The following is a 23,684-nucleotide window of genomic DNA, read 5'->3' on the forward strand; positions in this document are numbered from 1 at the left end:
AAAAATAATTTTGAAATTAAAATAATATGTTTGAAATTTTAAGAAAATTTATAAATAGGGATGAAAAAAATGCAACCCTGCATCAGCTGACGATTAGGGATATTAGAGCAGTTCAGCTATATTTTTGTGTATATAAATTATATGACACTGCATAATGAGCGCAACAGAGATGTAAGATCACATGTATTTGTACGTGTGAGGGGAATAGTGGTTAAAAAACTCACAAGCAGCTATGCTGGCCTATGGTAAACTCACCAATTTGTTTACCACTTTTGTGGGTTTAAAAAGCTTCGGTTTAACCAGCTTTTTTACCACCTTTGGCTGGCAGGGTAAGCATGCACTCAACAATTTACAATACAAACATATTTACTTAAGATAATCTATTGGCCTAAGATTTGCATTTAGGCAATTGAATACAAGTGTACATAACGCAGCACGATCAATATGCAGCAAATATGCAAACATACACACAAACATATGTATATATTTAGACAGTTAAGATAGTTCTAATTTTCACCGAAAATATTGGTAAATCTTTCAGATATTTTAATGTATTAGGAGTGTATCTTTTTCTTCAATAACTTATAAATCGGTTAATATGTGAAATATTAAATTAAGTGATATAATGTACCTGAATGGTGGAAAAAAGTGAAATCGGATCAGAAATTACCTTGGGCCCTCACATACTATATATGATTATTTTCGTTATTCTATTGGACTTTATGCCCAATATATGGATCAAATTGTGTGTTATCTTAATAAAATTACTACAATAAATTGCGAGAGTATAAAATGTTCGCTTGCACCCGAACTTAGCCTTTCCTTACTTGTTTTCATTTAGAATTATAAATAATAAAAAAGAACTAAAGCTCACTTTCACCTTTTGGTTTTTAGTTTTGTACTATCGTGCAAATCGTCATTCTTTCGTTTGCTTGTTTTGCTCACGTTTTTCGGCTCACGTGTGACGGCAAAATTGAAATTGAAACCCAACAAGCTAATGGAAAACGTATGCCGTAATTTTGTATTATATTTATATCATACTTGATATAGTAAATATACATATATATAAGTATATATGTACGTAAACACGTGTCACAAACCTTTAATTATTCACTGATTACATTGCAATAAAAGATGTTAAATGCGTGATGGGTCATTAATATTGTTACACTAATAATAAATATAAGGGATTCATGACAAATAATGTAATAAATAAAGGGAGTGTAATATGACAGAATCTCAGTTCGTTTATCCGTGAGTGACTAATACATATACTTACACAAGCACTTATGCATTTGCTCGTGCTATGACTTGCTCCTTTCATCAGCGAACCGTAAATGTTTCCATTTGCAAAAAATATATGGTTGATTGCGTAAATAATTTAAAAAAATTGGATGTAAATTGCTTCGTGCAAATTAACGTCCTTATGAAAACCAGCATTTTTAACAAGTAAGAAAGGGCTAAGTGTGTTTCACAACTTGCTCAACGAAAGTACGAAATGTGATATAGCATGTATATGGGGAAATCAATCAGATGGGTCAAAATTATTATATAGGGGTTTTGGGAATATTGGAGCTAGGGAAGCGCAATTATAATAAGATAACTTATAATGTGGTACATACAATCGGTATAAAATTCTCTGGAATAACGAAAGCTGCTATGTACATACATGAACAGTATGTTCAATTACAGGAATCACGCTTATTTGGACCATTTGGTGAATTAAGCGATTACGTGGGAATCAAAATTTGAAAGTTGTTTGTCTTATTAAATAGTACAATATTAAAATATTATCCAAAAGGATGAAATCGATATGATTAAAATTTCAAGAATGTAAAACATATATTTTGAACCAACTAAGCGGGAAAATCAATTACCGAGTCCAATTATCCGAGAAAATTTACTTGTGAGGACCAATTCATAGATTTTAGCCAATAAACTGGTATAGCAGTGCAATACGTTTCCTAATTTTTTCAAAGTCATATTACATATTGACCGAAATATTAGAATGGAGCTAGATGAATCACTGACCCCTTTTTAGCAATTTTCAGCTCCAGAAGACACTATTATCAGGAAAAATGCCATAACACGAATTGTAAAAACTTTTTTACGATATCTTTATTGGTGCGTGTTTTATGTATAGTAACAGGTCAAAGAATCAGATCGAAATTAAAATTGTATTATATGGCAAGCGGGTGATTATAAACCGATCTGCCACAATTTGTATATGTAAGCTATAAATAAAGCTATGGAAGTAAAATTTGGATCGCACTATGAAGGGACATATGTGGATGTAATTTTTTTGGGGAAGTGGGCGTGGCCCCGCCCCCTAATACGTTTTTTGTACATATCTCGCAATCTACTAAAGCTATATCAAGGAAACTTTCTGGAGTCGTTCCTCTTAGGTACTACCTTATACAGTCCAAAAATGGAAAAAATCGGATTATAACCACGCCTACCTCCCATATGTTTAAAACTACTAAAAGTGGGTTAACTCACTAACGAAAAACGCCAGAAACACTAAATTTCACATATAAAATGGCAGCTGGAAGCTGCACTCAGATAGAAAATGGGCGTGGCATTGTCCACTTATGGGTCAAAAACCATATCTCAAGAACTTCTCGACCGAATTCAATGAAACTTGTTTTGTAATAGTTTCCTTACACCCCAATGATATGTTGTGAAAATAGGCCAAATCGCTTCACAACCACGCCTACTTCCTATATACCAGAACTTTGAAGATGATCTGAATCGTTTACTTTACAATATATAAAGTAAGCACTAGTGAAGATATCGATGCAGAACTATGCAAATACTACGTTTATAGTGTGGCAGCCCCATATATCGAACATGAGGACCTCGGTGCTTCTAACCTAATATAGGAGTTTCCAACTTTCAATGGACTTTATACAATATATATGACGAATATGTGGGTCAAATTGTGTATTATATAATATTAATAAAGTTAAATAAATAAATTGCGAGAGTATAAAATGTTCGGTTACACCCGAATTTATCTCTTCCTTACTTGTTTATGATATCTTTACTGGTGCGTGTTTTACGTATAGTAACAGGTCAAAGAATCCGATCGAAATTAAAATTGTATTATATGGCAAGCGGGTGGTTATAAACCGATCTGCCACAATTTGCATATGTAATATAGAAAGTCAGAACCCTTTTGTTAAAACTGTGTCTTGCTGCTAGTCTGGCAGACTTTATATAGTCGATTGATGGCAATACATTGCCACTCGAACCACTCGAACATTCTGGCAACTACCCTCCACTTGGAGCTTTGTGCATCTTGGAGCGAAGTTTAGGTGATGTTTCGTTTCGAACAGCCATGAGAGATCGGGAACAATATCCTTCTTTGCCTTTCCACACTTGATATAAGCAACTAGCCACCAACCTAAAACTGTTCCACTGAGCTTTTGCGACTGAGGTTCTGCAGCCATTTCTTCATTCTTTAGATGTTTCACAACTTGAACTTCATGTTGAGATTCTTGTAGTTCCTTCAGATTACAATCTTTTGTCCATGACTCTTCTGCCATCTCTGTGGTCACCTGCGAATGCCTCTTGGTACTTCAACTGTGTAGACATCTCTGCTAAAACCTGCGATGGTATACACTCTCCATGAACTTTTAGCTGTGTTTACACCCCTGCTCTATTTAAGGTCATTCCCATCGACTGGAGGGACACCCGATTCAACTGAGAGGACACCCCATTCGTTTCCAACTGTGTTGACAAAATCACTCCATGCATTTCCAAAGGTCGCACCTCCTTCGCTTCTAACGTTGTGGACATATTCTCCCCATGCAGCTGTCTTGACACCTCTGCTCTATTTAAAGTCTCATCCAACGACTTACGTTTTTTCTGCTCTTTCAGTTGTGAGGACACATCATTCGCTTACGACGTCTTTGAAACCTCCTCTTCTATAAGTTGAGAAGAAATCTGTGCTGAAAACTTCGCTGGCATATTCTACTATGTCTTTTTCAACAAACTACATAGACTGTCCCCATGCGCTTCTATCTCGCAGGAGAAGCTATTATGTATATGTGTCCACATTTTCTTCTATCTGGCTGAACACATGCGACTGCTGTTCTTTGAACTCTGACAAATGTGTTCAAATCTGGGACATAGTGGCCCTCAAGTCTTCTTGAGTAAACTGAGCCATTATTTCTTCTGTAGTTTTATTTGGCAAACCCAATTCTGACACCAAATAACTGCTTCTGATTTTCTCTTATTAACACTCGTCTACGTTGCATATGTTATAATAACCTTACATAAGAGGCACTTCCATATTGGTATAAATGTAATTTTGTTTCCCGAGTCTAGTTTGACTAGGTTATTCTACTAGGTTATATTCTGCACGGGTAAAGCCTATAAGCATAAACGGTAAATATTCTACTCGATGTGAATTCTGAATGGAGTTAATCTGAGGGCTGCCACGCGAAACTTTTTAGTTTTGAATATTTTCATTATTACTCAACAGTAACTTCATGTATTATACACTTATTCTATATTTCTTTGATTCAAGTTATTCACATCGACTTTTATTTAGCTGAAAAATTAAAGTATTGAAGAAAATATGATAAATTTTGAAAATATTTTTGGGAAAAAAATTATATTTTTGTCAAACAATTATCAATACAGGAACCCTGTTTCAATCAGCTTATATGAAAATCAGCTGTTTATGGTTCGAAAAGTGGAATAATTTATAATTTTCTTTAAATACGTATAAAATAGGCGACAAATACTAATTGATAAACTTTTACAAAATTATTGCAATTTATCAAAACAATATACAACGGCACAAAAAATCAAGAATTTTGACGTTAAACTTAATTCAAAATCCGTTTATGCACTCGAGTTAACACTACATATGTTAAGAAAGTGTGTATATTCTATCAGAGTAGACCATTTCACTCGTGGTGAAAAGGTGTTTATGCATGTGGATTGAACTTACCCGTGTATAATATAACCGAGAAGAAATGCAGCATACACGTAGCATTATGTGTTATCTTAATAACATTAAATAAATTAATTGCGGGTCTATAAAATGTTCGGTTACAACCGAACCTAGCCCTTCCTTCCTTGTTTATATTAATTTGAGTGGATTTCCGCAGTACCATTTTTGCCAGACGTTTCTGATGTACATATTTTTTTTTTGTAATAACAAAATTTTATTGCAATCTGGCATATAAACATTAAGAAAAATTTCCCTGCAAGACGGAGGTAACAAACTGCACAAACACAATTAAACTTTTTCAGCTGTTTACACATACAATTACAACACTTACATATCCCTGCAAGACGAGTAGAGTTACTTATCTTATGGAATATTGGTTACCGGTAAAGAAAGCTTGTATTATTATTTTGGTCTCTTTTGTTCTAGCAGCAGGAAAAAATTTACCATTTCTCCTCTTTTACGCCATGTAGTTTTTTTTTTAATCAGCCATCTATCAGTGAAGACTGTTCGATTTATCATTTTCAGGGTAACCCCTTAATCCCAGGTATTGGTCATTTGTTGGGTCACCGTTTCGTTACTTAAATTTGGTTCATGGGTCTCCATTGGTCTTCATTCTATAGGTCACCTACTTTTCCGTTTAAAAATGAAAAATTGAAATTATTTTATTTTTATTTTTATTTATTTATTATAATTGTATGGTGTATTTACATTTATAAATTAGTATTGTATAATATTTTAAATTAAGATTAGAACTACATTCTGCATTGGCGGCCTTCGGCCGCGCTTCAAAAAAATAACCCTGGTCGAGCGAACACCGTGGATTATCAAAGAGATGGAAATCACAACTTCTTTCGCGTAGAACTACTTTCTGCTTTGGCGGTCTTCGGCCGCGCTTCAAAAAAATAACCCTGGCCGATCCAACACCGGGGTTTATCAAAGTAAGAGAAATACTGAACTATTTTTCCAATCATAGTATAGTGGTTCTTGTATATGGGATAAAATCCCTCCTTTCTATATATTTTGATTGATTAATTTTACAATTTTTTAGATATGGCAATGCTTCTTTTTCGTCAGCATGCAACCCTTTTGTTATTGTGTGAATTGATAAAATTGAATAAAAATTAAAATGCTTATTTAAAGCAAATTTCTAAATAATTAATATAAAATAAATATATAGAAAGAAAGCAGTGAAGTGTAAGTGTATAATAAGTGCAAAATATAAATGAAAAAATAGACAATTTTTAAACTTTAAACGCGAATATCTCGAAAACTACAAGTCTCCTGCGGCTATAATTATATATATTCTTAATCTGGAGGATCTCCTCTATCCAACCATACCCACTTTATCCCCGAAATCGTGGGATGCTATACTAAACCCCAGCCAAAAATTGGCACTTGTAGAGGTAAGGTTATTTTTGGTTAAATTTTATTATTAATATTAATTTATTTGTATTTTTATACAGGAGTTATATAAAAGAATTTAATTCAAAAGGTAAGTGTAATTTGTGTTTATCTAATAATTTGTGTGTTTTTACTAATAAAGTTTTAATGAAATTGCAGGCAAAATCAAGGCACAAAAACCGGGACTTGTTGCAAAAGAAAAATGTTAGTTATTTTTAAATTATCTTAATTAATACCTATTTATTATTATATTTAAAGTGTGTAGGTAAAAAATGATAAAAAAGAAATGAATTGGGTATACAAGCGGTTGGTACCCAACTCAATTAAATATATGTGTTTTGATGTCAGCACATCTGCTCGTTTGCAGAATTCTGAACATATTAACCTCAATGGTTAAATATAAAAATATAAATTAATATTAAAAGCTATATAAATATATAAAGAAATATACAAAAATTCAAGTGCTAAATTAAAGAATATTAATATTAAAAGAAAAGTGCTACATATAAGAAGAAAAATAAATATTAAAAGCTTTGTAAATACTAGTGGCCATTGTATATTGTGTAGTTCTATTATGTATTATTTTCCATATACTCATCCTTCGTTTTGTTTTTCTATTTTAGGTGTTAGATGCCTGGATGCTGGGATGCTTTTTTGGAGGCCATAATATTTATACGCAACGTATCGGAATTTGGGTAATACGATGGAGATAAATAATTACACAAATAAATCAGCTAATTCTTTTATTATTTTCCAGGCAACAATATATATCTTATACTTGTTCCTGCTACTCTTGCAAGGAGCACATGACGACAGAGCTTTATTTCGCCTCAAAATTTTCCTGTAGGTCTGGGGCAATGGAATTTCTTGATATTAACAGGTTTGCGTAAGGTCTATCCAGTCCACACCCAACATTGTTAAAATACATACATATATTTAGATTAAGAATAAAATAAGATTATATATCATTTGAATTGTTAAATTAGAACATAAATTGCATAAATATAATAATTTATATATAAATATAATTTGTATATTAATAACTTGTAAATGTAAAAATTTAATAATAAGTTTAAACTGTTTAAGTTTATACGATTGTACTATCTAAATATTTGATTTTGTTATAATTAAAAATGTAATAAAATAAAATAACAAACAAAAAAAAGAATTATTTTTAACTGTTAGCGGAAAAAGATAACAAATATAGGTAACAAGCTGCCAAAATAATGAGCCGTACGGTAAAAAATACATCTGTTCTGAATAACATATTCTTCAGCAGAGGTAACATGTATATAACAAGCCAAATATGAAAATATATGATGCCATTAACATACTGTTAGAAAACCGTTGAACGAGTAGGGGCATAGTGTTACTTCTTTCCCACGCTTCGAACAAAAGTAACAGACAAATTAATTTTTGCTAATGTTTAGAGTAACATAGCTGTAACATGTTAGCTGAAAATTACCCGTCTTGCAGGGTTATGAACTAATTATAAATAACAGTTAAAAAAAGTTTATTTACCATAACTGTAAACATAATTGAATCTATGCACTTTGTAATTATGCAGTCACATAAAAATTAAAATCTTTAATTATGTTTTTGCTTATCTAAGAATTCGATACACTTTTTCCGTTCAGAAAGGATTAATCCATTATTATCCAAACAATGTTTGTAGCCCTCACAAGAAGGTATAACAAAAACAAGTAAGGAAAGGCTAAATTCGGGTGCAACAGAAATTTTATACTCTCGCAATTTATTGATGTAATTTTATAAAGATAATACAATTCGACCCATATATTCGGCATTAAGTCCAATAGAATAACGAAAATCATCATATATAGTATATGAGGACTGAGGTGATTCCCGAACCGATTGTAGTCATTTTCACTAACCAGATAAAATATATCGAAGACTATATACTCAGTCAATTTTGCTAAGATATATCGCATATTCAACGATTTATAAATCCCATCGTATCTTTGAAAAACCTATAATTATGAATGTAGGATCTAGGAAAAGTTATGACCCGATTTTAACCATTTTTGGTACAGATACAAACTATTATAAGAAAAAGATTATCTCTGAATTATATTAAAATATCTGAGAGATTTACGTATATTTTCGGCGAAAATTTACCTTATTCACTGAGTTCTTCATGTTTCGGGGCCTTGAAAAGTTATAGTCCGATTTCGACAATTTACCCACAAGTTAGACGTGCTTGTGAACCGATTTCGCCCGTTTTTCTTCCGTGTTATCAGGGTGTAAAGAAAATATTATGTACCGAATTTCATTGAAATCGGTAGAGTATTTCCTAAGATATGGTTTTTGATCCATAAGTGGGCGACGCCAAGCCCATTTTCCATTTTGTAAAAAAAAATTTGAGTACAGCTCCTTTCTGCGATTTCTTCTGTAACATTTAGTGTTTCTGACGTTTTTCGTTAGTGAGTTAACTCACTTGTAGTAATTTTCAACATAACATTTTCAATACCAACCTCCTCAGGGTGCCAAGGAATATGTGTTCGAAGTTTCATTAAGATATCTAAATTTTTACTCAAGTTATCGCTTGCACGGCAGACGGACGGACGGACAGACATTCAGATTTCAACTCCATTCGTTATCCTGATCATGTATATACATATATACAGTATTCCCCGCTTAATTTCGAGAAAAAAACAACGATGCCGCAAAATATGGTCACTTAAGCGGGATAGACACTTAAACGGGGGAGCACTTAAGCGGGGATCACTGTATATAACCCCATATCTAAATTTTTTATTTCTTTGTGACACAAACAACCGTTATGTGAGCAAAATTACTCTCTTTAGCAACTTTGTTGCTAATATAAGATTAATAAGAATAAACAAAACAGAACGTTTAACGTTCTGCCTAAATATGCTATTATTGTAATTTACACTTTCTTTGTTCTAAAATTCAGCTTCATTGTGAAATAACTTTACGAAACCAAAAATCAAATGTATTAATAATAGTAACTTAGAAATATAGATGGATTTTGCCATTGGCAATCCAGCCGACACGACGTGTTTTATTTCTGTGTGCGTTCGCAGATAGAAAAAAATATTTTTACAAATTCCCGCGATACGGGAATTAATTTTTTTTTTTTTTTTTCAATATTTGTTTATTTATTGAATCTGCTCTTTGGAGCCTAACAATAAGTTATTAAATCTTAATTCTAATTAAAACTATACAAGCTCAACCAAGTGATTGAGTTGTTTTGGTGAAACGTTGCTCATCAGTGTGCTGGCATATCTCTTCTTTTTAGACGTGATTGATTGCAAGAATGTACTAAAGCGTTAGCCAATGGGTTTGGGTGGTCTCGGAGTTTGGATAAATATTTGTGTCTGCTGTTCTCCACTTCTTTCTTTACCATGAGAATACCAAGATCTTTATGGATATTTTCATTACGCATGTACCATGGTGAGCACGTGATTGTTCTAAGCATTTTTGATTGAAATCTCTGAATTATATCGATATTGGTTGCACAGGTCGTACCCCACAGTTGAATGCCGTACATCCAAATCGGTTTTATTATCGCGTTATATAACAGAACTTTGTTGTCTAGGCTAAGTTTTGATTTTTTGTTTAGAAGCCAATTTAAATTTGCCGCTCTTATCTTCATGCAGGTTATTTTGCTCGATATGTGTTTTCTCCACGTGAGCCTTCTATCTAAGTGAATACCAAGATATGTTACTTCAGTCGCTTGGGGCACTAAAATATTGTTCATTTTAACTGCCGGGCACGTTTTTGGTCTTAGGGAAAATGTAACATGCTTGCACTTTTGCTCGTTTACATTTATACGCCAGTTGGTTAGCCATTCTTCGACAAAAATCAAATGATCTTCTAATACTCTTGATGCTATAATTGGGCATTTGTTTCGGCTCACTAAAGCTGTGTCATCCGCAAAAGTTGATGTCAAAACATTACTAGCTGTTGGAAGGTCAGCTGTATATATTATGTATAGAGTTGGCCCTAAAACACTGCCCTGAGGTACACCAGCTCTTATTGGTCGTTCTTCAGATATGAAGTCTCCTACTTTGACAGTAAACTTTCTATTTTTTAAATAAGACTCCAAGGTTTTATGCATTTCGAGAGGTAAGCTTTTTTTAATCTTATATAAAAGCCCGTCATGCCACACTTTATCGAACGCCTGAGCCACATCTAGAAATATAGCAGAACAGTACTCTCTATACTCGAACGCCCTTCTGATTTCGTTAGTAATTCTATGTACTTGTTCTACAGTGCTATGTTTTGCACGAAAACCGAATTGGTGCGTTGGTATTACATTATTTTCATGGAGGAAAGGAGACATCTTTGATAGTAACACTTTTTCAAATATTTTAGAAAGACAGGGTAGAAGACTGATTGGTCTGTATGAAGACGGCTGTGTCAAGTCTTTACCTGGTTTCTCTATCATGATTATCTGCGACTTTTTCCATGAAATTGGGTAGTACCCGAAACTGAAAATAGCGTTAAAGAGCAAGGAGAGCACTGTTAAAGCAATATTTGGTAACTCAATTAGCATTTTTGGAGTAATTTTATCGTGTCCTGCCGACTTTTTTGGATTCAGCTCTTTTATGATTTTAATAATTTCAGAAGATGACGTTTGAATAGACCCAAGCGACTCGTTAGCGCTATTGGAGATGATTGGCAGCTTAAAGCTGTTCTTTGGCAATTTGGTTGAAATACCTTTTCTAGGTGATTTGCAAAACTATTTGCCTTATCCTCGTCACTTCGTGCCCAGTTTCCACCCAAGCCTCTTATAGGCAAATTGGAGTCGACTGGAGGCTTCATTGACTTTTGGGCTTTCCAAAGAGAATTTCCTTTGCTTGAATTTGGACACAGTTTCTTTATATAATTGTGAGTGTGGTATTCTTCCTCACGTTTAAGCGCTGTTTTTAGTTTTCGTACAACATATTTTAGTTGCAGCTGAGTAGAAGGGGAGCGATTTAACTGCCATTCACGTCTAGCGCGCCTTTTTTCATTTACAAGCTTTTCTATTTCATTATTAGTGATTTTTCTTCGGCTAATTGGTTTATTATTTCTGTTTGGTGTTGCTACGACAGCTGCATTTGATATTACATCATTAAATTCTCTTATACTTTCATCAATATCTCTTTCCGTATCTATTTTTAAATCAATATTAATGTGGCTACTCACATATTTTTTTATATTTTAACCAGTTCGTTTTGTGAGATGTTAGACCCACTTTTGGCTCAACAAATATGGGTTGTTCACATAACTTTATTAGTACAGGTGAATGATCAGAAGATAAGTCTGTACATGTATCAGCTGTCACAAGCGATCTATCTATATTTTTGGTTACAGCGAAATCAATTAAATCTGGTAGTTTGTTGCGATCGCTGGGCCAGTATGTGGGCTTACCAGGAGATATTATATCAAGGTTATTGTGGTTCATAATGGTTTGGTACAACTGGCGTCCTTTCGGATTATTAAGACGTGACCCCGAGTACATGTGTTTTGCATTATAATCTCCACCTGCTAGAAATCTATGACCCAGCGTTCCAAAAAATTCGCTTTAAATTCGCTATCTGTAATTTTAAAACGAGGTGGGCAGTATATAGCCGTTAGATTTAAATCACAATTCCGATTTTTTAAGGATATTGTTGTAGCTTGTAACTGGGCTGTAGAATGAGATTCCCGAGCATAGTGGTTTAACCGATTTCTAACCAACACTGCCGTTCCACCGTGTGCTTTTCCATCCGGGTGATTTGTAACATACAGTCTAAATCCCGGTATTTTTTAATTGTTTTTGTTTGTCAGATGAGTCTCTGATATTAGCATTACATCTATATTTTTTTCAGACAGAAATTTAATAATCTCTAATTTATGTTGGTTAACACCGTTAGCATTCCATATACAGATATTTAGTACGCTCATTTTTTACTTAATAAAGTTTGCAGCATTTGGTTTTGTGATTTTATTAAATCTTGTATCATATTTTGCATAGTAGACATAAATTGTGTCATACATTGCGTTAGATTTATAATCATGGTTTCAATACCACCATTTGGTGGATTTTGCGGTAGTTGCATTTGTACAGTGTTGCCTTTTACAACATTGGCATAGCTCCCTTGTACATCAACTTTTTTAAGTATACCGGGTTTAGGAATATGGTCTGTGATATCTATGATTTCATTATGGGGAGTATGTAGCATTTGGTTACGTCGTGCTTGAATTCCCTGTGATAACTTCGATTTCAAATCTTTATAAACAGGACAACCCCTGTAATTGGCAGTGTGACTTCCTCCACAATTGCTGCATTTTTTGTTTAAATCCTCTTTCTTAAGGATACATTTTGAAGTGGGATGTAAATCACCACATACCACACAAACACTGCGTAGAGTGCAATATGATTTGGTATGCCCATACTCTTGGCAGTTGGTGCATTGTACCGGTCCGTTTCTTTTATGTGGTTCTTCTACGGTTACTCTACGGTGCAGCAAATATTTTAAATTATATATTGGATGCACTTCGTTCTTTTTAAGCTGGTTAGAATTCGGCATCAATTCAATTCTAAACATGGGTTGCGGTACTTTATTTCTATTAAAGATGTTTACGACAGTTTTAACTTCAAAGCCACATTCTTCAATAGCTTCTTTAATTTCACTAGAGTCTACTGAAGACTCTATACCTTTAATTACTACAGCTAGGCCCTTTGAGCTCTTCAGCTGATAGGAATAATAATTTTTGTTTTTATCTGACAAAAACTTTACAACATCCATAAAACTTTTCTCAGTGTAAGTCTGTATTTTCGTTTCATCTATGTTGCCTTTTTTTAAAGGCACTATGTGAAAGTTTTTTGTACCTACAATTTCGCTTAATTTCGCAACAAGAGTATTTGAGCTACGCTCGCGCAAATATATTGGGGGCGGTTTGGCATAAGCGACTGTGGTGGTACCCTTCGCATTATCATCAGAATCATTGCTTAGTAAGGCAAATCTGTTGCCATTTAAAATTTCAGGCTTATTCTTGGTTGGCGTGCCGCCTTGAAACTTTTTAGGATTGACCGCTGACCTCACAGGACTTAATTTCCTTTTAATATTGACGTAGCGGTCAATGCCAATCTGTACAGATGGACTCTTTTTGATTTGTACATTCTCACCTTGCGTTATGCTTTTATTCGCTTTTTGCTCGCTTGCAGGTACCTGCTTCGGTGCGCTCATGTTTGTTGCTGGCCGTTGTTGACTGTCATTCTCTGCTGCTTTTGTTGTTTCTAAGCTCTGCTTCGGGTGCTGCTCAGTTGATCGCTGTGATGACTCATCCTTCTCGCCTTTGCCTTGTTTGTTGGTAGGAGCTGGTTTAGCAGGCTCGACAAAGCTAAAGTAGGCATTTAGAGAATGCCTACGGCCTTGTTGGTGAGGCTGCGCAGCGCTCATGTTATTGTTTATTTCTCGCACTTATAATTTGTTATTTACTATTTATTATTGTTTGCACACTTTTATTTTTGTGTTTTTTTTTGTTTTGCTTGACACTTTCGGCGTTATTGGCTAAAGCTTAGCTTAATGCACTTTATAAATTGTTTTGTATATTGTGTATTTTCTTTTTGCTTTAGATAATTATCACGGAGCGCATCAAAAACACGTCCGTATAGGTTGAAAGCTCTTCACACGGGAATTAATTGGCGCCCAACATGGGGCCACGAAAAAACAAATATCCTCGGAAAAGAATACGTGATCGTGGTATTAAACCCACATATAAAAAATCCTCATAAAGGACAAATAATAACAATAAAAATCCTCATGCGAAAGGTAAAAAAATATGCGAAAAAATCATAATAAAAATATCCCAAAAAGGGGAGAAAAGTTAAAACCGAAGCGTTCTGTGCCGCGTAAATCAACAAAAAATAAATAATATTTACATTTTTTTATAAATAAAAAATATAAAAATTAAAAGTAACAAAATATATTATCAAAAACACACTAAAAACCAATACAAATTTATTGGGGACCTACTTTAGAGGCTTCAAAAAATCGATTTTTTTCTGCATAAATGTCTACCCAAACTATCTAAGAATGTGTCCCTAAATTTCTCGGTTTTTCATTTTTCCTATCTGGCGGGAAAAATAGATGAATTCCCTTCTGGTTGAAACTTTAAGAAAGTTATTATTAACCCACTTTGTAAACAATCTGAAGTGAATTTAAAGAAAAAAAATTAATTTTTTTTATTTACGAAAAGTTTTTGAATTTCTCCCTTTTTGTTTGATTTTCTTGGTTTAACTCGAAGCTATACTATTAAAAATTTAAAATGTTTGGGATATTTTATTTCAGATGGAAATTGCGACCTGCATCTTTCCCGCCGCACGACACATGCACACTCGAAGCGCCGCGGCGAAATGCTTGTACCAGGCATAATATGACATATATATTAATGAAAAAATTTGAGAAGTCTGTTGAAATATATAACAATAAAACCTGGAAGTTTCGTTTCAATCGAAGATTTCTTTCCTTCCCGAAAAAGTCCTCGGAAAAGTAGATTTTTTTAGCTTCTAAAGCAGGCTCCCTCCTTAAAGTATATAAACTTATCAAACGAACAAATACATAGTTAGAATATTTGCAAATGACTAACATTACAAACAAAGTAATATCAACAACAACACGCAAATTTAAACGCAAGTTATAAAGTTATAAACCAAACAACATTTGTGACTACAGCAACGTGGGAAGTACCAGTAAGCTCATAGAAAACAGTGGGAGCAAAGAGGATAACAGAAGACAACATTGGAGAAAGCAGTAAGATTAAACATTCAATCATTATCATTAACAAAAATAAATACCTAAAAATTATTACTTATATATACATATATATATATATGGGGAACACCCAAATTAAACCTAAGTACATTAGATTGTTCAACGGTAAATATTGCGGTGGGGACCACAAAGAGAAAAGGTGCCCCACAGAAAATAAAACATAATTTATGGTTTGTACAACCAATAATAAAATAAAATAAAGGTGTGATTCACCACCTTCGGGGGGTACCCTCCAGATAATTATAAAAAAATAAATTAAAAAATCAAAAATATAAGGCAGGGAACTCTGCACTCAGCTGAGCATTTCTTGATCATCAACTTAAAACGCTTCTTGCCTGAAAAAATTTAAAGCAAGACGGCTTTCATGTTCGAAAAGTAAGTGTGTGGTAGTAAAAAAATTTGAGTATGTGGCAACTTATGATCCGATTTCGACAATTTTTTCATAAGTGATGCCACGGATCATATACAGTATTTATGTAAACTTTTATTTCACTATCTTCTTTTGTTCCTAATCTTATAAAGTGAAGGAATCAGATGGAATTCAAAATTGAGTTATATGGGAAGTTGTCGTAGTTGTGAACCAATTTCATCCATTTTCCACACGTGTTATCAGGGTGTCAAGAATATATTATATACCGAATTTCATTAAAATCTGTCGAGTAGTTCCTGAGATATGGTTTTTAACCCATAAGTGGGAGATGCCACGCCCATTTCCCATTTTGTAAAAAAAATCTGAGTGTAGCTTCTTTGTGGTATTTATTCTGTAAAATTTAGTTTTTCTGACGTGTTTCGTTAGTGAGTTAACACACTTTTAGTAATTTTTAACCTAACCTTTGTATGAGAGATGGGCGTGGTTATTTTCCGATTTCTTTCATTTTTGAACTGTATTAAGAAGTGGCTAAAAAAGCGACTGCAGAAAGTTTGGTTTATATAGCTCTATTGGTTTGCGAGATATGTATAAAAAACCTATTTGGGGGCGGGGCCACGCCCACTTCCCCAAAAAAATTACATCCAAATATGCCCCTTCATAGCGCGATCCTTCATGCCAAATTTTGTTTCCATAGCTTTATTAATGGCTTAGTTATGGCACTTTATGTGCTTTCGGTTTTCGCCATTTTGTGGGCGTGGCAGTGGTCCGATGTTGCCTTCCAACCTTCGCCTTCATCATATCCTGATTATATGTATATATAACCCTATATCTAACTCGTTTAGTTTTGGGTGTGACAAACAACCGATATGTGAACAAAACTATAATACTCTCTTAGCAACTTTGTTGCGAGAGTATAAAAACGAAACAAAAAGTATGGAACAAGGAACAAAAAGTTTCCACACAATTAACCGAGAGAAATATCGGTACAAATAAAAAAGCAAATATTAAGTAACAAAAAGTTTCCACGCATCTACCGAGAGAAATAACGGTACAGATAATAATAAAAGAGAAAAATTTAAGGAACAAAAAGTTTCCGCTCAACCTGCAAATAAAAATATTGGTAAAAATAAAAAAATTAACGATCATAAAGTTTCCGCAAAACTAGCCGAAGCAACTAAAAACAATATTATATTTAAAAAATTTATTTTGGGACAAAAAGTTCCTAAAACGCCAGCTGAAGAGTTATACCAGCAAAATAAAAATAATAATTATACAAACAAGAAAGGAGAGGTTAAGTTCGGATGACACCGAACATTTTATACTCTCGCAATTTATTGCTATATGGGGTTCTCACAACGTGTCTTAAAGCATCGTAAAATCATAAAATCATAACTTTTTATGCTAGTGTAAAAAATTTGTTGTTGGATTGCATACTAAAATAAGTTTACGCAAATACAACTCTGAACGCTATGTATTCGGTTCGCAATAACTGATCAGCTGATTTATGTTTACTTCAGTTTGCTTTTGTGTTGTGGTTACATTTGTGTTTAAATTTAAATTTTTTTTGTTGAGGGTTTTCGGAATAATGGAGCAATATAATGTTATACAGTTAATATAAAAATGCATAATAAATACAATTTAACTAATTAAATGCGCTTTTAGACAAAAGCAACCAACCAGAAAGTGGCTGTTTGATGAATAAAAGGCGTTGATTGAATTTTCGACACAAAACATGGGTAAGTCTATAAATTAAAATACAACTTAGAAGTAATCTATTATAATTTTAATTATAGAAGCTAACGTCTCAAATGTATTACAGACGATTTTCAAAGGAAAGCAACATTGCGGTGGATTGGAAGCTGACACGCTCGAAGGTTCGTTATATGCGTACAAGATATAACAAAGCAAAAGCATGGGAAGGCTCGATGGGTGCAGGGAGTATGGAAGGCGAAACTATGAAGGGTAGGATTTTGTTTTGCAAATAAAACAAAATTTTCACGGTTTCTGCGTGCGTATAGAAGTGAAGCAAATAGTATTGAGGACAATTGCGAATTTGTGTAAATGGTTCAAACCATAAAATGAAGCGTTACTAGTCGTTGCATCGCATCAGAACTTGATAATTTAAATGTTATTCATTATTCTAGGGGTACTTAGAATAACTAGACATTTTTATTTCAGCCAACTTTACTTAAAATGTGTACGTTTTTTTATGAAATGGAAGAAATTTTCGGCAGTAGAGTGGTTGAGTCAGCAGTAATAAACGACAGTTTGGAGAACAACGAAAACTATTCTGAAGTATACCTCAACGAGTCAGCGTCTTCTGCGGCTGTATGCGAAGGCGAATGCATAGATAAGACAATTCGTAAAGGAATGTATTCCAGAACTGCGGCATCAGATATTCTGCAATTTCAGCCTGAAATGATACAGCTGAAAAGGCAGAAAAAGGAGCAAAAAATGAGTTTTAAGGAGAAAGAGTTGGAATTCAGAGAAAGGGAATTGAGGATTAAAGAAAAAGAAGTGGAGTTAAGGGAAAAGCAAGAATTATTACTAAAGGACAAAGAAATGGAGATGAAAGTAAAAGAATTGGAAAGTAATGAAAGGTTAAAAATAATGGAAATACAAATGAAAGAAAGATTGGCAATGAAAGAATTGAAACACAAATACAAATAAGTGGAAGAATTGGAAGAAGTGGTGCAAGAGAATTTTAAATTACCTGAAATGAATCAATCTACCTGAAGTTTATTTTTAAAAATTATTTCTTATGTTAATTTTTAAATTAATTAATGAAAAGTAAATATACGATTAAATAATGATGTATTTTAAGTTAATCTATGATTTTGAATGAAGTCAAGAAGGCCAGATCTTGTGTTACTTCCTGGTGGTAAGCTATATTGAGGTGGGTTAATTTCAACGCTTTCTTCGTTTTCAGTTTGGAAATTGATTACCATGTTATGGAGAATGATCCACTCATTGCATTCATTTTTATTTCGCTCATTTATCATTTTAAATTTAAACTCCTTCAAGCTACCGAATTTTTCTTTTAAAATGCAAAAAAAATTCTCAATTCGCACACGATATTGTGAAAAGTACTTATTGAAACTTTCTCTTTCTTCCGTAGTGTAGTCCATAAATGTAATGTTGTAAAATGTAATAAATAGTTGGAAAAGGCCGACTAATCACTACAATTGCATGGTCATGTGAATTCTTATATGTATGTATGTATGTGATTGGCGTTCAACCGTTTAGCCGGTTATAGCCAAATCGATGAGAGCGCGCCACTCCTCTCTTTCCTTCGCAGTTCGGCACCAGTTGGAAACCCCAAGTGTAACCAGGTCGCTCTCCACCTGGTCCCTCCAACGGAGTGGAGCCCTTTCCCTTCCTCGGCTTCCTTCGGCGGGTACTGCATCGAACACTTTCAGAGCTGGAGTGTTTTCGTCCATTCGGACAACATGACCTAGCCAGCGTAGCCGCTGTCTTTTTATTCGCTGAACTATGTCAATGTCGTCGCATAACTCGTACAGCTCATCGTTCCATCGTCTGCGGTATTCGCCGTTGCCAATGTTCTGAGGTCCGTAAATCTTGCGCAAAATTTTCCTCTCGAAAACTCCTAGTGACGTCTCATCTGATGTTGACATCGTCCAAGCTTCTGCATCATAAAGGAGGACGGGAATGATAAGCGACTTGTAGAGTTTGATTTTGGTTCGTCGAGAGAGGACTTTACTGTTCCATTGCCTACTCAGTCCAAAGTAACACCTGTTGGCAAGAGTGATTCTGCGCTGGATTTCGAGGCTGACATTCTTGGTGTTGTTGATACTGGTTCCCAGGTAGACAAAATTATCTACAACTTCGAAGTTATGACTGTCAACAGTGACGTGGGAGCCAAGACTCGAGTGCGCCGACTGTTTGCTTGATGACAGGAGATATTTCGTCTTGTCCTCATTCACCTCCAGACCCATTCGCTTCGCCTCCTTATCCATGCGGGAAAAAGCAGAACAAACGGCGCGGTTGTTGCTTCCGATGATATCAATATCATCGGCGTTCGCCAGGAGCTGTTTACTCTTGTAGAAGATTGTACCTTCTCTATTTAGCTCTGCAGCTCGTATTATTTTTTCCAACATCAAGTTAAAGAAGTCGCACGATAGTGAGTCACCATGTCTGAAACCTCGTTTGGTATCGAACGGCTCGGATAGGTCCTTCCCAATCATGACGGAGCTTTTGGTGTTGCTCAACGTCAACTTACACAGCCGTATTAGTTTTGCGGGGATATCAAATTCAGACATCGCGGCATAAAGGCAGCTCCTTTTCGTGCTGTCGAAAGCAGCTTTAAAATCGACAAAAAGGTGGTGTGTGTCGATCCTTTTTTCACAGGTCTTCTCCAAGATTTGGCGCATGGTGAATATCTGGTTAGTTGTGGATTTTCCAGGTCTAAAGCCACACTTATAAGGTCAAATCAGTTTGTTGACGGTGGGATTAAGTCTTTCACACAGTACGCTCGATAGAACCTTATAAGCGATGTTAAGGAGGCTTACACACACTGAGATTCCAATCGTCGGGCATGCTTTCTTCCCACCATATTTTGCAAAGAAGCTGATGCATGCACCTTATCAGTTCTTCGCCGCCGTATTTGAATAGCTCGGCCGGTAATCTATCGCCGCTTTGTTGTTCGTCAGGCGTGTAATTGCTATTCGAATTTCTTCTTGGTCGGTAATGGAACATCTATTCCATCGTCATCGATTGGGGAATCGGGTTCGCCAACTCCTGGTGTTGTACTTTCACTGCCATTAAGCAGGTCGGAGAAGTGTTCCCTCCATAATCCCAGTATGCCCTGGACATCGGTTACCAGAATACCACCTTGGTCTCTACATGAGGATGCTCCGGTCTTGAAACCTTCGCGCTTCATTTTTTCATAAAATTTTCGAGCATTCCCTCTGTCTGCCAGCTTCTCAAGCTCTTCGTACTCACGCATTTCGGCCTCCTTCTTTTTTTGTCTGCAGATGCGTCTCGCTTCCCTCTTCAGCTCTCGGTATCTATCCCATCTATCACGTGTTGTGGTCGTTTGCAACGTTGCGGTAGGCAGTCTGTTTTCTCTCTGCTGCGAGACGACATTCCTCAACGTACCAGCAGTTTTTTTTTGACTTTTCCGAAAGCCAATGTGTGGAGTGAGTTTTAGATGCCGTCCCACAGTTCCCTTATACCGAGATGTTGATGAGTGCTCTCAGAGAGCAGAAGTGCAAGTCGAATAGAGTATTTCGTGGCTGTCTGTTGTGTTTGCAGCTTTTCGACGTCGAACCTTCCTTTTGTTTGTTGACGGGCGTTTTTTGCTGCACAGAAGCGGGTGCGTATCTTCGCTGCAACCAGATAATGGTCCGAGTCTACATTTGGTCCTCGGAGCGTACGCACGTCTAAAACACTGGATACATGTCTTCCGTCACACTTATAAGGTCCGTGGCGGGGGCAGCGCTCATAGGTGCGTTCCAGGCGCTCATAGAAAGCATCTTTGGTTACATCGTCCTTCTCTTCCGTTGGGGCGTGGGCGCAAATAAGCGATATGTTGAAGAACCTCGATTTTATGCGGATTGTGGGGTGAATGCCAGGGCTCGGCGACGGAGTCCAACACCAAATTTGCGCTCCTTTATATGGCCGCTGTAGTAGATGTCACAAGAACCCACCTTCTTCTGTCCTTGTCCCGTCCATCTCACTTCTTGGATGGCGGTGATGTCAGCCTTTAGTCGTATGAGGACATCAACCAGCTGGGCAGAGGCACCTTCCCAATTAAGGGTCCGGACATTCGAGGTGCATGCCCTTATATCATTATCCTTAAAACGTTTGCAGGGGTCGTCATCAAAAGGGGGGTGTCTCATTCGAGGCTTTATTTTTCGATTTTTCATTGGTACTCCGTTTTTATGTGGTGGGTCCCAAGCCCTACGCACAACCGCAGAAACGGGTTCGCCTTCTCACTTTAGCTCGCCTTCAACCGGATGTTTGTTAGCTACCCAGAGGATACTTGGTCTAAAACCGGAAGTCGTGAGCTGCTTGAATCAGGTGGAGAAGAATCGTTTCTGGACACTCCCAAGTGAATGACAATCAAAAACTTTCCTCACTTACGTGAACTTCTACACATGATCCCATCCTCCATTCTGATATATCCGCATGATTTAGGGTCCCTAAATTAGTGGCAAATCTCCAAAACTTAAGTAAGGAAAACTTTCCAAAAAATCAGCATGTCACCTCCGACTCTATTTGGCGTCTAAACTGCATTATTCTTCTTCTGACGTTTTAAATGAATATAGCGTTTACTAAATAAGTCCTGGAACTAATAATTAATAATAATAATTACTAATTTATTTGACCACTACAGACTTTAGGATGCAATTTAAGGCAAATGATAGGCATATCGCTTTTTTGGTTTCAGAAATATTGACCACTTTATGCACAACGTAGGTATTTATGTTAACTTTTTTTAATGTCCTGAGCAGTTTAGCATCATTGACTGTTCATGCAATATGCTGATTCGATGCTGCTGCTGTATTAACAGGACAAATTGTGGGATTTTGTATGACAGTTCCTACTAACCTCCCGCATTCTCTTTGAGTTATCACAGGTTTCCGCCCAGTTATCTTTAAATTATCCTTGCAATATTTCGTCTCCTTTTTTTAATAACATTACAAACAGTATTCCATCAAATTAGATAAATTTTAACTAACTCCGAAGCCGAAACCCCAGTCTTAAACTTAGTAACAGTCTCCGATCTATTTATAATCCAATATTCCTTTTTTATTTACCAATTTTTTATATTTTAAGGCTGAGTTAGTTTGTTCTAAATGCAATAGAATCCAATCACTACTCTTGCTTACACCAAATCCAAGGATAAAGGCTAAATCGCCTTTTGACGCAAAAAATGTGTGTAAATACTTTTGACTACTAAGAGTCATCGGTTCATTTGCCCCTTTCTCTGTTATGTGTCCAGCTACTCCCACTAAACTGGCATCATTCGCTTATGAATAGATCAAGCTTTACAACAACATATCATTTTGTTACCCTGCGACAACAACAACAACAATCAAAAGCTTTTTATGTGAACGTTCGATGTGTAAATAATTTGACTACCTCTGTATATTGAAGCCACTAAGCTGTTAAAATCTATGTAATACTTTTCATAACTTACATAATTTTAAAATTCAAAAAATCTATCGAAAATCCCAACCCAATAAAAAATGTGCAATTGCAAGAAGCCACACATAATGCTCTTTTAGACCAAATACATAAATTAACTCAAAATAATACTGAATCGAGGACAATTCACTTTAGGAAGGGGGGAGTTAATGACATCCTCCACCCAGCAACTTTACCATAACTATAAACGTAATTGAATCTATACACTTTGTAATTATACAGCCGACACGACATGTTTTATTTATATGTGCGTTCGCAGATAGAAAAATATATAAAATATATTGCTATTATTACTAAGTTAATAGGTTTGACTTTTGTCGGGTAATATTGTTTTCAATAACATAATTAGAATGATACAAATTTATTCTTCTTCTTCTTCTTGACTGGCGTAGACACCGCTTACGCGGTTATAGCCGAGTCCAAAACAGCGCGCCACCCATCTCTCCTTCTGGCAGTTTGGCGCCAATTGGTTATTCCAAGCGAAGCCAGGTCCCTCTCCACCTGGTCCTTCCATCGGAGTGGAGGTCTCCCTCTTCCTCTGCTTTCACCAGCGGGTACTGCATCGAAGCGGAGCACATTCATCCATTCGAACAAAATGTCCTAGCCAGCGTAGCCGCTGTTTTTTTATTCGCTGGACTATGTCTATGTCATATGTAGAAGTTCACGCAAGTGAGGAAAGTTTCTGATTGCCATTCACTTGGGAGTGGCCAGGAACGATTCTTTTGCATATGACTCAAGCAGCTCACGACTTCCGGTTTTAGACCAAGTATCCCCTGGGTAGCTAACAGACATCCGTTTGGAGGCGAGCTAAAGTGAGAAGGCGAAGCCCGCTTGTGCGGTTGTGCGTAGGGCTTGGGACCCACCACATAAAAACGAATAACCAGTGAATAAGAAACACAGGCCTCGGATGAGAAACCCCCCTTTTGATGACGACCACGGCAAACGTATAAAGGACTATGATTTGAGGGCATGCACTTGGAATGTC

This window comes from Zeugodacus cucurbitae, chromosome 2 (assembly GCF_028554725.1).
Source record: "Zeugodacus cucurbitae isolate PBARC_wt_2022May chromosome 2, idZeuCucr1.2, whole genome shotgun sequence".
Lineage (NCBI taxonomy): Eukaryota > Metazoa > Arthropoda > Insecta > Diptera > Tephritidae > Zeugodacus > Zeugodacus cucurbitae.